Source organism: Talpa occidentalis, unplaced genomic scaffold (genome assembly GCF_014898055.3).
Source record: "Talpa occidentalis isolate TD23 unplaced genomic scaffold, MPIMG_talOcc4v2.1 talOcc4.7, whole genome shotgun sequence".
Classification (NCBI taxonomy): domain Eukaryota; kingdom Metazoa; phylum Chordata; class Mammalia; order Eulipotyphla; family Talpidae; genus Talpa; species Talpa occidentalis.
The window spans coordinates 6,490,181-6,502,795 of NW_023605083.1; the positions used below are offsets into that span (position 1 = coordinate 6,490,181).

At 53.2% G+C, this 12,615-nt stretch overlaps 1 protein-coding gene across 6 annotated transcripts in view; it reads right to left on the minus strand.

Moving 5' to 3' along the window:
* Positions 1-12,615, minus strand: part of MVB12B (multivesicular body subunit 12B) — a 376,259-nt gene that overhangs the window by 79,047 nt on the left and 284,597 nt on the right. The gene's annotated exons all lie outside the window — the stretch shown is intronic.

Consider the following 12,615-nt stretch of genomic DNA (forward strand, 5'->3'; position numbering starts at 1 on the left):
GCCGGCAGCTCTCCCTTAAATACTGTTTCTACTATTGCTCCTTTACTGTAAGTTTCCACTGAAAGATATTAACAGTAATTATTAGTACTTTAGTGGAATTTTAATGTTGAGGAATAACAGCGTGCATTAACACATGGTGAAGGCCGATTCTTTCTCTTAACCGCCATCAGGAGGCTGGGGTCTTCCTTGGCCTCCGCCCCCAGCCCCAGGCTGACCGGACCGGACGGCAGCTTCCTTTCAGCATGACCACTCAGGCCAGGCCCAGTGGGATCTGAAGTCAGGGTTTCTGAACTCTTCTGTCGAAAGTTGACGAGAAAAGTCTTTCTTTTTTATAAAGCACATTAAAAATCAAATAGTTAAGGAGAAATTTTTTCCAAGTGGTTAAAAAAAAAATCAACAATTTACGACACAGTCTTTGGTTATAAGCCTAATGAATTCCAGGAGGACAGGCTTTAACCAACCCTTTGCCACCCTCTTGGTGATTAAAGACAGACCCGGAGCAGCAGAACCCAGAGGCTGGGGCAGGGGTGCGGCAGGGCCCCCGAGCTGTCAGCGTGGGCGCCTGTTTGCACCAACAAGGCCAATTTTTTGGATGCTTAACTCAGCTAGTCACACCCAGAGAGGAAGCCTCGACAGTTTTAAATAATGGTTATTAATGACTCCCTCCTCTAAAGTGACAAATGACTTAGGAAATTTAGAATCGAAGAGGTAAGAAGACTGAAGGCGGCGTGACAGTGAAGGCCACGGCAGGAGCCTGGTGTCTGCGCACCGAGGTGGGGAAGGGCGGCCAGAGGCCACCCAGGCCAGGCCCCTCTTCTCGTGCACTTGGCCTCGTGGAAGCTGGCCAGCGCACCCCTCCGCAGGCCCCCTCTGTGGGCGTCTCCCAGCAGCTCATGCAGTGGGGTGGGGGGTTGCAGAGCTAGGCTCATTGTCACAGAAACCAGACCCCAGCTCCCCTCTCCTGCTGCGTAGCATCAACAAGTCACTTCCAAAGGCCCCTCGCTGCAAACTTGGGCTCAGGCTAGACAGTCACTCAGATTCTTAGCTTCCACAAATCCCTCGGGATCAAGAAAAACAACCTCCACATCGTTCACCATTCATAATTCATCAGAAAATGAGGGCGAAAGATGTACACATGTTAGCGTTTAAATGGTTCAAATACACATTTCAGGGTGGGTGTTTAAAAGCAACACGGGAAGACTGAATTGCGTGAAGAAAATGCTTCCTTAGAAAAGTGCCAGAGACAATTGTTCTTAAACCTTGGGAGTTTCTGGTTCCTTAAGTTGCCCTTCTGTACCAACGTGCTCCTTTTCAAGCCACTGATTACTTATAAGAGGAAACTCACTTTCATAGCTGCGGCAATGCTCCAGATCATGGTATTTATTCACTACATGTGAGTTTTATTACACTTGGACCCGGCGATGCCAAAACACCTACCTCCCATATAAAAGAAATGAAAAAAGAAGCCGAGTCTGGACCCAGGGCCCGCCTCCTCCATTCCAGATGATCTAGTCTAATCTTATAAACTGAAATATTTAAAGGGTCTCTAAACCTCACTGACCTTACTTTTAAAAACAAAGAACATATGGGTGCAGCGAGCTTTTCATCTTCTTCCAGCCTACTAAAATATCCGCTTTCCCCAAATTCACGAGCCGTGAGGTCCCCAAACCCTGCTTCCCGGAAGGCCCCATGTGGGCGCAAAGGACAGACTTCTAACAGAGGACCTGGGGCAACATTCTTCTCTCTTTGCCCCATCAATCTCAAAAGCTGTGGAAAACAATTTGTTTAGCAAAATAAAGCAGTGGCTGGCAAGGAGGTGTGTGTGGACTGCAATCTGGAGCAGTTCACAGCTGTATGTGGGGGGCCCCGGGGGACTCAAGGGAGGGGGCTCGGAGTTCTCAAGTCCTGAGGCATCTTGAAGGCAGGTGGGGTCGGGCTGGACCCTGATTCCTCCAGGTTCTGGCTCTGCCCTTTCTCTCACCTCCTCTCTTAAAATGAGGACACCATTATCCAACTCACTGTGTGGTTACAAAGACTAAAACAACACAGAGTGTTTCCACAGCGCCTGGGCCAAGATGCTCAAAAAACTGAGGCTGAAATAATAATGATGATGATGACGATGATTGTATTTATACTAATAATAATTATTATTATTCAACTGGAAACAACACATCTGCTGCTTGAGAAGGATATTCAAGTAGAAAGCCATGCTACCCCTGGGCAAAAACCCTAAGCAAATAAATTCAGAAGACCTTTTAAAAGTTACTGCAGGCAAAGGATTTTATTAAATATCCAAATTAATAATTAAAACCCTGCCTTGAAATAGAACAGCATCGGAGGGGGGTGTGTGTGCAGGGCAGTAAAATCTCAGGAAATTTCGCTTAACACCCATTTTGACTTTGTCTGGCGGCTAGATTTACACTGAGAGACTCGGGTGAAATATTCCGTAGAGCTACCTGCAAATAGACTGTCAGCTTCCACTCTGATAAAAGGCAAAATACCCTCCTCTAAATGGTCTGGTTCACAAAACCGACCCTAAAGTGAACGGATAAATCTGTTCTGACACATGGAAAACTATTTTCATAATCCTGAAAAAGGCCTTTCTCCAAACCCCGGAGCTTAAACAAACGGCACAAAGAGCCCTCATACACTTGAGAACCCAGCACAGGAGGAAATAATTTCACATTTATAACCCTGCTTTCTGGGACAACAGTAAGAAACACACATAACCCATCCCAACCACCAAGAAAAATAAGACACTCACAAAGTCACAAAAATTACAAAGATAACACATTTACAAGCAGCAGCTACCTTGTCAAAATCTGACGTGTGAGCGTGAAGGCCAGGAAGACCAGCTCAGAGGTGGAAGCTGTATTGACTAATAGTCAATTCTTCATTAAATAGAAGCGCCGACTTCCCAAGAAGCCATATTAAAAATTAATATCAAAAAGTATATTGCTCAGCCTAAACTCATCATTCATAGCTAACAATACCAAACTGCAGCTTAATGAGATTTAGCCTTCAGAATTACTCTGACACCAAAACTAAGTTTGATGCTGTTACAGAAACAGTCACAGCTCTGCAACAGCAGCCCCTTAAAGACACTCAGAATAAATCAGTCTGCTTGTGACTCTGCTGCAGGGCGGGCTTTGGAACCACTTGAGGGGGTTTGTGATGCGGGGACCCTCTTGTGTGTGGCGTCTTCGTGTTCCCTCGGCCATCATTTACCACCCAAGCAGATGGACCCAACATTCTCACGGCCCCTAAGGAAGGGCAGGCTGCTCGGTGGCTTCCATCTGACCAGAGGACAATGAGCCTGCAGCTCTGGGAAGTCCACACCCCCTGGGGACTGGTCAGGACCCTGGAGGCGGTACAGGAAGGGACAGCTGGGTGGGTGCACCCCAACCATCAGCCCCTCACAGCTGATGATGAAATGCTTCCAACCAGTGACCCTGTGACTATGTGTGATGGGACACAAGGACAGTCCTCAGGTCTAAGGTAGCCTACCTACCTAGATTCACATCGTGCCCTGACACTTGGCCGTGACCCTGGGAAAGGAACTTAACATCCTCAATCTCAGTTTCCTCATCTTAAAATAGAGGTGACTAGTACCCAACTCACAGAGCTATTATTAGGATGGGATGAGTTATTATTTGTAAAGCATTTAGAACAGTACCTGATACCTAGTAAATGCAATATATTTCTGATTTATGGATGGAAAGATGGATGGATGGGAGGGTGGGTGGATGGGTAGGTGGGTGGGTGGGTGGAAGGAAGGATGGATGGGTGGGTGGAAGGATGGATGGATGGGTAGAAGGATGGATTGGCAAATGAAAGGGCGAATGGATTTATGAGTAAGTGGATGAACGGATGGATGGACTGACTCATGGATGGGTAGATAAATAGATAACTGGATGGGTGGGTGGGTGGACAGATGGACAAATAGGTGATGGATGAACTGATGAATAAAAAGAAGATGGAAGGAGAGATGGAAAATATGAGATACCTGGTTCTATGTATCTAAATATACATTCAGTAAACATGTTTTGAGTACTTATGACTTTCAGGCACCTGAAATTCAGAGGTCCCTACCATTCTGGGACCACGCAGTTTTCTGAACATGACTGTGAGCACCAAAGGAGATGACAGAGGCGGAAGTACTTGCTGAATTTCAGTGCAGTGATGCAACTTATCATCAGTCCGATTTCTGTGTGGCTAGAGTTTTCTGAGGCTTTAGAGGAAAAAACACAAGAACCTCTGTCATCAGTGAGCCAGCAAACCTAGTCATGAGACCAAATAAACATACGCAGTAATGACAGGGAGCATGAGAGGCCGAGCTGTGTGGTGTGGACAGCACATGGAGAAGGGGAATCACATGGCCAGGCTCTCTAGGAAGCGAGAGCTACGTCAGGCCTGGAGGTGGCAGCATTCTGGGGTCCAGTCTGCCTCTTCCAGGAGGGAAAGTGCTGGCACCAGGGGAGGCAGAAAGCCAGGCCAGCACAGAGAAGCTTCTAGAATAAGGATGATGTGCTCAGGAGCCAAGAGGAGACCCGCCAGATTAATGAGAGATGAGACATGTCACACCCCAGGAAGTCAGGGAAGGTTCTGGACAGAAAAAAGAACGTGTGCATATTTGAAAGCCCCACTGGACAGGAGGCAACGTGGAATTGAAGGTTCTAGGCAAAGAATGTAAGTGCAGGCTATTTAAGTAAGATCTGGGCCTGGAAGCCCAGCCTCTAACTAACTAACTAACTAACTAAGTAAGTAACTAACTAACTAACTAACTGTGTTCAGGTCCATCCAACGCCAAGGGTCTTCTCTGAGATGCCCTGCTGTGGGTCCTTCCCTGGAGCGGGTGGACGGCTATGCATGCAGGCAAGGGCAACTCAAATGCAGTGTTCTAACAGGGCGGACCCCGGAAAAGGGGAGGTTCCAGGTTCCCAAGGGAGGGTGGAGCTGAGCAGTGAGGAGGAGAAGCTGGAGAGGAGACAGGGGAAGGAAGGAAGAAGCAAGGAGAGCCAGAAGGAGACCTGGAGGAGGCACGTAGAGCAGAGAGACATGTGAAGAAGCTGCGCTTGTTTCTTGGTCCAGGACTGGTTGAAAAAGATGTGCGTGAGAGACCCGTGGGGAGCTTAACAATGGTAGATTTTATCTTGATTTTGATTTTGCTCTTTTTCCTTCCAGACTTGTCTGACTGTTTCTGACCCTTTTCCATGAGTCCCCACCAGAAGGTACTTTAGACTTGTGGCAGGATTTCGGGCTTCAGTGGCTCTCCTTGGCTGGATATTTACCCACAAGGGGATGGTACTTTGGGTGTTGGATTTGGAAACTATATTCTTTGTCTTTTCTTTGTTGCACACTAATTGTATTAAAGTTCCTTCCCTTTTAAGTTCTTACATACTAGAGTATGTTCTGTCTTGATGCAACGGATGGCAGACCCTACTTAGAATGGGCAGGTTTGGGGGCTCGGAGGTGCCCCTCTCCCTGCCCTGTGACAGTGTCAGAGCTTGTACTCCGGGTGAAAAAGTCTGTAATACAGTGGCCACCTTAAAAGGGTGGTGTGTCAAGGAAGGAGATGAAAAGGTGTGTCCCATCTTCAGAGTTAGACAAAGTCATGTGGATGTAGTGTGAAGGGAAAGGACAGCCAGACGCACAGTTATGTCTGGACAGGGGAACAAGGGCCCTGGACACTAGCTGCACAGCAAGACCCTCCTTTAAGGGGACCAGGCAGAGACTCCCCCACCCCAGCTCACATGTCCCCAAACTCTCTCTACTACTATGAAGGTGGAGCTCAAAATCCAGGCTATTATTTGTTCACTACTGGAGGGAAGGATCTTTGGGATGGGCCCTTGGCCTTGCCTCCCTCACCTGGACACAGGACAGATAAAGGTGGCCCCTGGCAATAAACCACAGCATCAACGCTACAACAGAATTCCCTCCACCCTCCAGGCTGAGCCATCTCCTCCAGGGAAAATGCCCCCAACCAAGGCTCCCTCTGCCATCAGGAGAGATGGCAAATACCACAACAAGAGAAGGAAAACTCAGTCTCCCCTGTGCAACCCTGGGCCTCATGTTCAAGTTCTGCAGCCACAGGACAGGTGACAGATGTCATCTGGAGTAAAGAGCATGTCGCACTGAACCCTGGCGGAAGGCAGCCCGTGGGCACCAGGCTGTTGGCCTGGACAAGAGGCCCCTGGCAGCTGAGTACAGGCCCGCCCTTTGACTGGCTCACACCGTGAGGTGACCAGGGAGTAGCTGAGCTGACCCGCTGTCCAGGGTGAGGCAGGGCTGCTGGGCCAGGATGGAGCCTGCAGCCCTAGGGCTCTGACAAGGGATGTGGGGGGTGGCCTGGCGGGCACGGCCTGAATCCCAGACAGTGGCACGTGCTTCTCGCTCTCCTTTCCAAGGAGCCATTAACCTTTTAGATGACAGCCCCGGGGTGGGAGTGACGGGATGATTTTTGAGGTCAGTAAGGATCTATGTTCTCAAAACCTGACATCGACATGCAAAAGTTGTGACTGAATTCTGGTGTCCCTGAGAGGAAGACTAAATGCATGTGACAGACCTTCTGCATCGAAATGCCCCATTTCCCAGAGTATCTGTCACAGATTGATAACATCCACGCAAAAAGTTAAGTACAATTATGTCTGTCACTAGGAAACATTCTTTGGAGCCTGTGACTGACAACCCGCTGGAAACTGACAAATCGCGGGAAGATTACGCGAGCGACTTGGAGCAGCCCCAGGCACCTCGGAAAGGGAGCTTGGAGCTCGAGCTCCGGGAGGCCGCAGAGACAGCAGCGTGCACGGCTTTGTCGTGGGGCCCTGCCTGAGGGGTGGAGAGCCTGGCTGGGGCGGCAGCTTTGCCTGGGGAACAAGGTGTGCGCAACTCAACACTCCGGGCCGATGGGCAGGCCAGAGGAGCTGCGGAAACACTCGGTCACTTGTCCAGGACAGCCCAGGCCCTGAGCCCGGCTGACAGGGACTGCCTGACAAGGCCTCAAGTCCAGACTACTCACTGCCGCTGGACCCTGCCAACTCATGCACACCCTGCTGGGGCAAGGCCATGGTGTCACCGCTGGCAATCGCCCGGTATGCCCTCCATCCAGGGTGGGCGCCACGCAGACCCCCTGCAGATGCCCAGGCCCCCATCCCTAACGCGGTCCTGGAGAGCAGAGGGCGATGCTAGCGGCCGGGCAACACGGACAGCACTGTGTGGAGCTCGGTGGCTGGCGGACCTGCCCTGTACCCCCTCAACCCCCTGGAGTCCCCACGTCACCCTCAAGAGGTGTCTGTGGCCTCTCACACAGATCTGCTGAATCTGGATTGCTGAGGGTAGGGCTAGAGGCATGATGGGTTGCTTAACCAAGGCATAGGGAAAATGGAGTTAAATGGGGCTTTCTCCCGCTCTCCCGCCGCTGGCCTCTATGGCCCGCACCTGCAGGCCTGCATTCGTCCTGGGCCGAGTTACTCTCACGGACGCCCAGGGCCGAGGGGCGCGGGTGCAGTGCATGGGCACCTACGACTATAGGCATCTGGGCCCAGAGTGCCAGCGTGAGCATATGTCAGAGTGAGGATAAAGGGGCTCCTCAGCTCTGACGTTCGGGACGGCGTCACTCTGAGGCGACCTGAGACAAGACTGGGAGAGGGTGACCAGGAGAGACGCGGGAGGGAGAGCTCAGGCGCCATGGGGCTGGGGGTTTGGTTGCTGCCGGCCTCCCCTCCCCCTTCCTCCCTGATGCCTGCCACCCTGCTCCTGGTTGCCCCCACATAAGGCCTCAGAAGACCACTGAAGGTCTGAAAACCCCAGTGCTGTCCAGATACCGTTAGCAGTTGGGACATCATAACTCCTTAAGTTGACTTCTTCGGAGTCAAGGATTTTCACCTTGGGAAGTTTCCATTATTCATCCTTTAAAATGTCAATCCCTTGCGCTCATAAGCCACCAGGTCTGAGTTTGCCTCCCGCGGCTCCTACCTACCCACCCAGCCCTCCAGAGCACTTCCGCTCTCCTGGCTCGTGCTGGCTGTTTAACACCTGATGCCAGCTGCCCTGTCCCACTCAGGTCAAAGCCCGGGGATCCCCTGCTCAAATTCAACCCTCGATTCGGGTCACTTTCACAGGGAGGCATGGCACACCCCACGCACCTGACCCCGCCCCGGGAATGTGCGCTGTGCACAGCAGGCTGCGTTCCACACACCCCGTCAGCCAGGTCTCCTCGGTTTGGTTCTTGTGCAACTGATTTTTGGAACCTCAGGGGGCCTGTCCATCTTTGCCCATCACCTTTCATCTTCTGGTCCCAGTGGATGTTCTAGCTGGAGCAGATGCGGGGTACTGATTCTGTCACTCAGCGCATCAGCTCTCCCTAATGACTCTGTGTCATCTGCAAATTTGATAAGCATGCTCTGATGTCTTTATCAAGCCACTGGCTCCACCATTCAGCAAGCCGGGGTAGCAGGCCACCAGGGACCCCCTCCCAGTTGACATGGAGCCATCCACTCATCCACACCCGGGGGCTTCTGGGGCTCCACCAGTTGTAAATCCACCTTCTGGAGCTTTCCCAATCCTGGTGCCGGCAGCAGCAGAACTTCTCCTCTCCCACAGAATCAGCAGCGAGAAAGGAGAGCGCTGCTCGGGCTGGATGGAAGGTGCTTCGTCTCCTGCATCTCCCCGGGTAGCGGCATGGACCACCGCCCCGTTTCTGCACACATGCAAGCCTCCCAAGCTGAGGCCGGCCCAGAGCGCGCCGGGAAGATGCCCCACCTCAGCCTCACGGCGGCCCCATCCTGCTGATCCAGGAGGAGGATGGCCGGGGATGGGGCCGCAGTGCTGCCCAAAGGAACTGGTCTCCGGGTCCCTGGAGACGCAGCACACCCTGGGCGGGGGTGGGGGGGGGGGATGATAAGGCTCGCCTGCACGAGGACCAGGAGCTCTGCCAAGATGTCTTACCCCGGGGCCACAAACTGCGCAGAGACTGTGTCCATCTCTGGCTAAGCCAAGGGCACCCGGCACCTCTCCAGGGCCTGTTCCCCTCAGAGGACAGCCAACTGGTTCCAGTACTAGCACTATCTGGGACTGCAGGAAAGACAGGCGTTTGGTAAGCAGGGCTGTTCCCACGGACAGTGCGGCTCCTGGAAAGAGGGTAGTGTTGTGCTAGGACCGTGAGGTCCTCCGGGGATGGCCCACCAACTGCCCCTTTGTAGTTGCTGAGGCAAAGGCTCAGGCTCAAGAAAGCAAGGTCTGCCCCCGGTGGCTCTCTGGGGCCTTCCCAGCCCCGGGGGATGTGTGGGGAAGTGGCCGCCACCTGCCCCTGGCGGGAACCACGCCAGCCTGGCGGCCCTGCCGCCTCCACACGCGGTCAGTAGAGGGCGCCCTGTCTCCACACTCTCGCTCCAGCCTCGGCTTTGGACTAGATCCGTGTGCACACAAAGACCCCGCTCAAAGAAGGATCTCTTATGCTCGTGGTTTAATATTACATGAGAAAGAAGCGGCAGAACAGAGAGTTACTATCCTACGATAGCGCCTATGTCAAAAGCACACACAAAAATGACTTGCAGGAAACAGAAGCCAAGCTTACCAGCCTGTGCTCACTGGGAAGTCTTTTTTCCTCCTTTTCTATGCTGTCAGTTTCTGCGAGCTGTGACTCTCCTAACAGAAAACGACCCGATGAGTGTCGGGAGTTGGGGGGGGGGCTGCGCATGATGGGGGGTCAGCTGACGCGTTCCTGATAAGACCAGGCCAGAGCCTGGAGCTGGACAGAGGGCTGGCCCCACTCGCTGCCCCTGCCCTCGGGAAGTGCAGGCGAGGCACGGGGGCACCAAGCCCAGCAGGCGCCCAGGGAGCCATCCTGGAAAAGGAAGCCAACCGCTAAGGCAGGGGACGGAGACACGCCAGCGCGGGGCCGACAAGGCCAGCAGGGCACAGGAGCCTCGGATGGGGGTGGGGGGCTCCCGGAGCGGGACGGGGTCATCCTACAGGCCTGCCGCAGACTCCCACGCCCTCCGAAAGCAGCGCCCACAGCTCACTGCCAGAGAGAAAGTTGCAGACTCTCCTCTGCAGAGAGCACAGACCCGAGGCCTTGGGGATAGTGGAGCAAACTCATCGTTCCCTAAATCTCCGATGGAAAATTGGAATAAATACTCAGCATATCAATTTTTTTTAAGATTTATTTGTTTATGCATACAAGATCTGGGGTATAGGCCAGAGGTGTGAGTGGCAAGAGGACTCACCAGAGACAGAGTGGGGAACAGAATAGGCAGACTGACGAAATACAATGCTGAGGGGAGCAGCAGGCGAGACACGAGAGGTCTGCTGTGCCATGTGGGACCCTCACCGGCCGGCCGGGATTGAACCCAGGCTGCAGAGGCTGCGGACAGCTTCACAGTGCGGCGCTCAACTGCTTGCGCCACCGGGGGAGGCCCAGCATATCAATTTTTAAGTCAATGATACTGGGTAGGAAAACCACACAAGACCCCTGAGGGGTCGGGAGGCTCAGGAGGTGTGCCCGCCACCTGCAAACTGGTGCACAGGGAGAGAGGAGCACTTGGGACAGAGAAGGGATTTTACTGGGGAGCACTAATGTAACACTCAATTATCCTCGTGCATACTGGCCGATTTAACTCAGCCAAATTAGAATACATTTTATATTGACTATTTTGACGTTTGTTTTATTTGGCAAGTAAAACAAAACTGATCCAATTTCCTTGCAGTCATTGTAAACCATAAACTGTACAAGAGGTTGTAAAATATATAAGCCTTATAAACACCTTGTTCTGATGTGCCACCTCAGGTCCCGCTCCCCTGAGGCCCGCGTCCTCGGCACTGATGGCAGCTTTGGCCAAGACCACGCTCTCCTTCGCTCACCAGGAAGCTCTGCCTTCTCCATCCTCCAGGAAGTCAAAGCCTGCCCTGAGGCGATTCCCATCTCTAGGCCCTTCCAGACCAAAGGCGCCAATAGGAGCAGCTGTAACTAGTTCAGAGCGAGGCTCTGGGCTAACCCCACACCCAGGTGAGGGGGACCAAAAGTGAAGTGAGAAGTGGCTCTAAAGCTCGGGCCAGGGCCTCCCTGGTGGCGCAAGGGGTTAAGACGCAACCTACGAAGCTGTCTGCAGCCACTGCAGCACGAGTCGATCCCCGGCCAGGGAGCAACCCACATGGTGCAGTGGACCTCCCCTGTCTCCGCGCTGCTCCCCTCAGCAGTGTATTTCAGTCAATCTGCCTGTTCTGTTCCCCACTCTGTCTCTGGTGAATCCTCCCACCTCACCACCCCACGCCTCTGGCCTCTACCCCAGTTCTTGTATGCATAAATAAATAAATCTTAAAAAAAAAATAAAGCTGGGCCTCCCCGGTGGCGCAGCGGTTGAGCGCTGGGTTGCGAAGCTGCCCGCAGCCTCTGCAGCGCCGGTTCGTTCCCCAGCTGCTTTCCGGCCACCGGAGGAGGGTCCCACATGGCGCGCAGACCTCTCCTGCCGCCCGCTGCTCCCCTCAGCAGTGTACTTCGGTCCTTCTGCCTGCTCTGCGCCCCGCTCTGGCTCTGGTGAATTCTCTCACCCTCCCGCGCTTCTGACTGGACCCAGTGCTTGTATAAATAAAATAAATAAATAAATAAATCTTAAAATAAATAAATAAATAAATAAAGCTCAGGCCATTCCAGGACACTGGACTTGAAGGCCTGCTCTCGGCTTGTGGGGCCATCACGAGAAAGGACATGGGATGTCCCAAAGGGCGGCCGGAGCAGCTCAGGAGAGCGGCTCTTCCAAGTGGGTGGAGGCAGGCTTGCCAGGGAAACGCTGGGGCTGGCGGGCTGGGGCCCGGGAGCGGGACCCCACCGGGGCTATTCTGTCCTGTTCCCAACAGATTCTGTTCACCTCCAATCGCCCACGTGGTGGCCTTTAGGCTTGTGCTCATCCCCCTTCTCAATCCCCGACGCCCCGGCCCCGGCCCCTCTTCTTAATCCTTGACTTTTGTAACCCCTGCCTCCAACTTCACCTGTCACTGCTGTCCGTTCCTCACTCCTAGTCACGCGGCAATTCTTGCACCGGTCCGGCTCCATCCTGCCACCTGCATCTCGCGGACAAGGAGAGACAGTACCTACTACGTCCGGGGCCTCAGAAGTAGGTTCTACCTCAGAACCCACCATGGAGCAGCTGGCTGGCTCGCCTGAGTTTCTTTGAGGGAGTAAATACTACTGGTGTTTAGGTGTTTACCGGAACGCATCCTACTGTTCTCTCCCCCAACTACTCATCTCTCAGGGATGCAGCTCTCAGGGAAAAGAAACACCATAAAGGAACACAGTGACTTACAACCCCCTGGGCTTCAGAGCCACCACCACGGCAGAGGAAGAGGCACCTCCCCTGGGCCAGTGCGCCCGCCCCACATCTACACTGCGTACCTGCCCCACGTCTACACAGCATGCCTGCCCATGGGCAGCTCTGTGCTCCCGAGTGCAGAAGCCCAGCTCCAGTGCCTAGTCTAGGCAGAACGTGTACAAAATTGAACACACAGTGGCCTTTCCAGTCTCGAAGGCAAAGATCTGTAACTGGCTGTTTAACGGTCTGTTCTGGAGGTCCGTCACCTCTGCAGTGCTCGGCGACCATCAGCACCGTCTCAGCAGAGCTC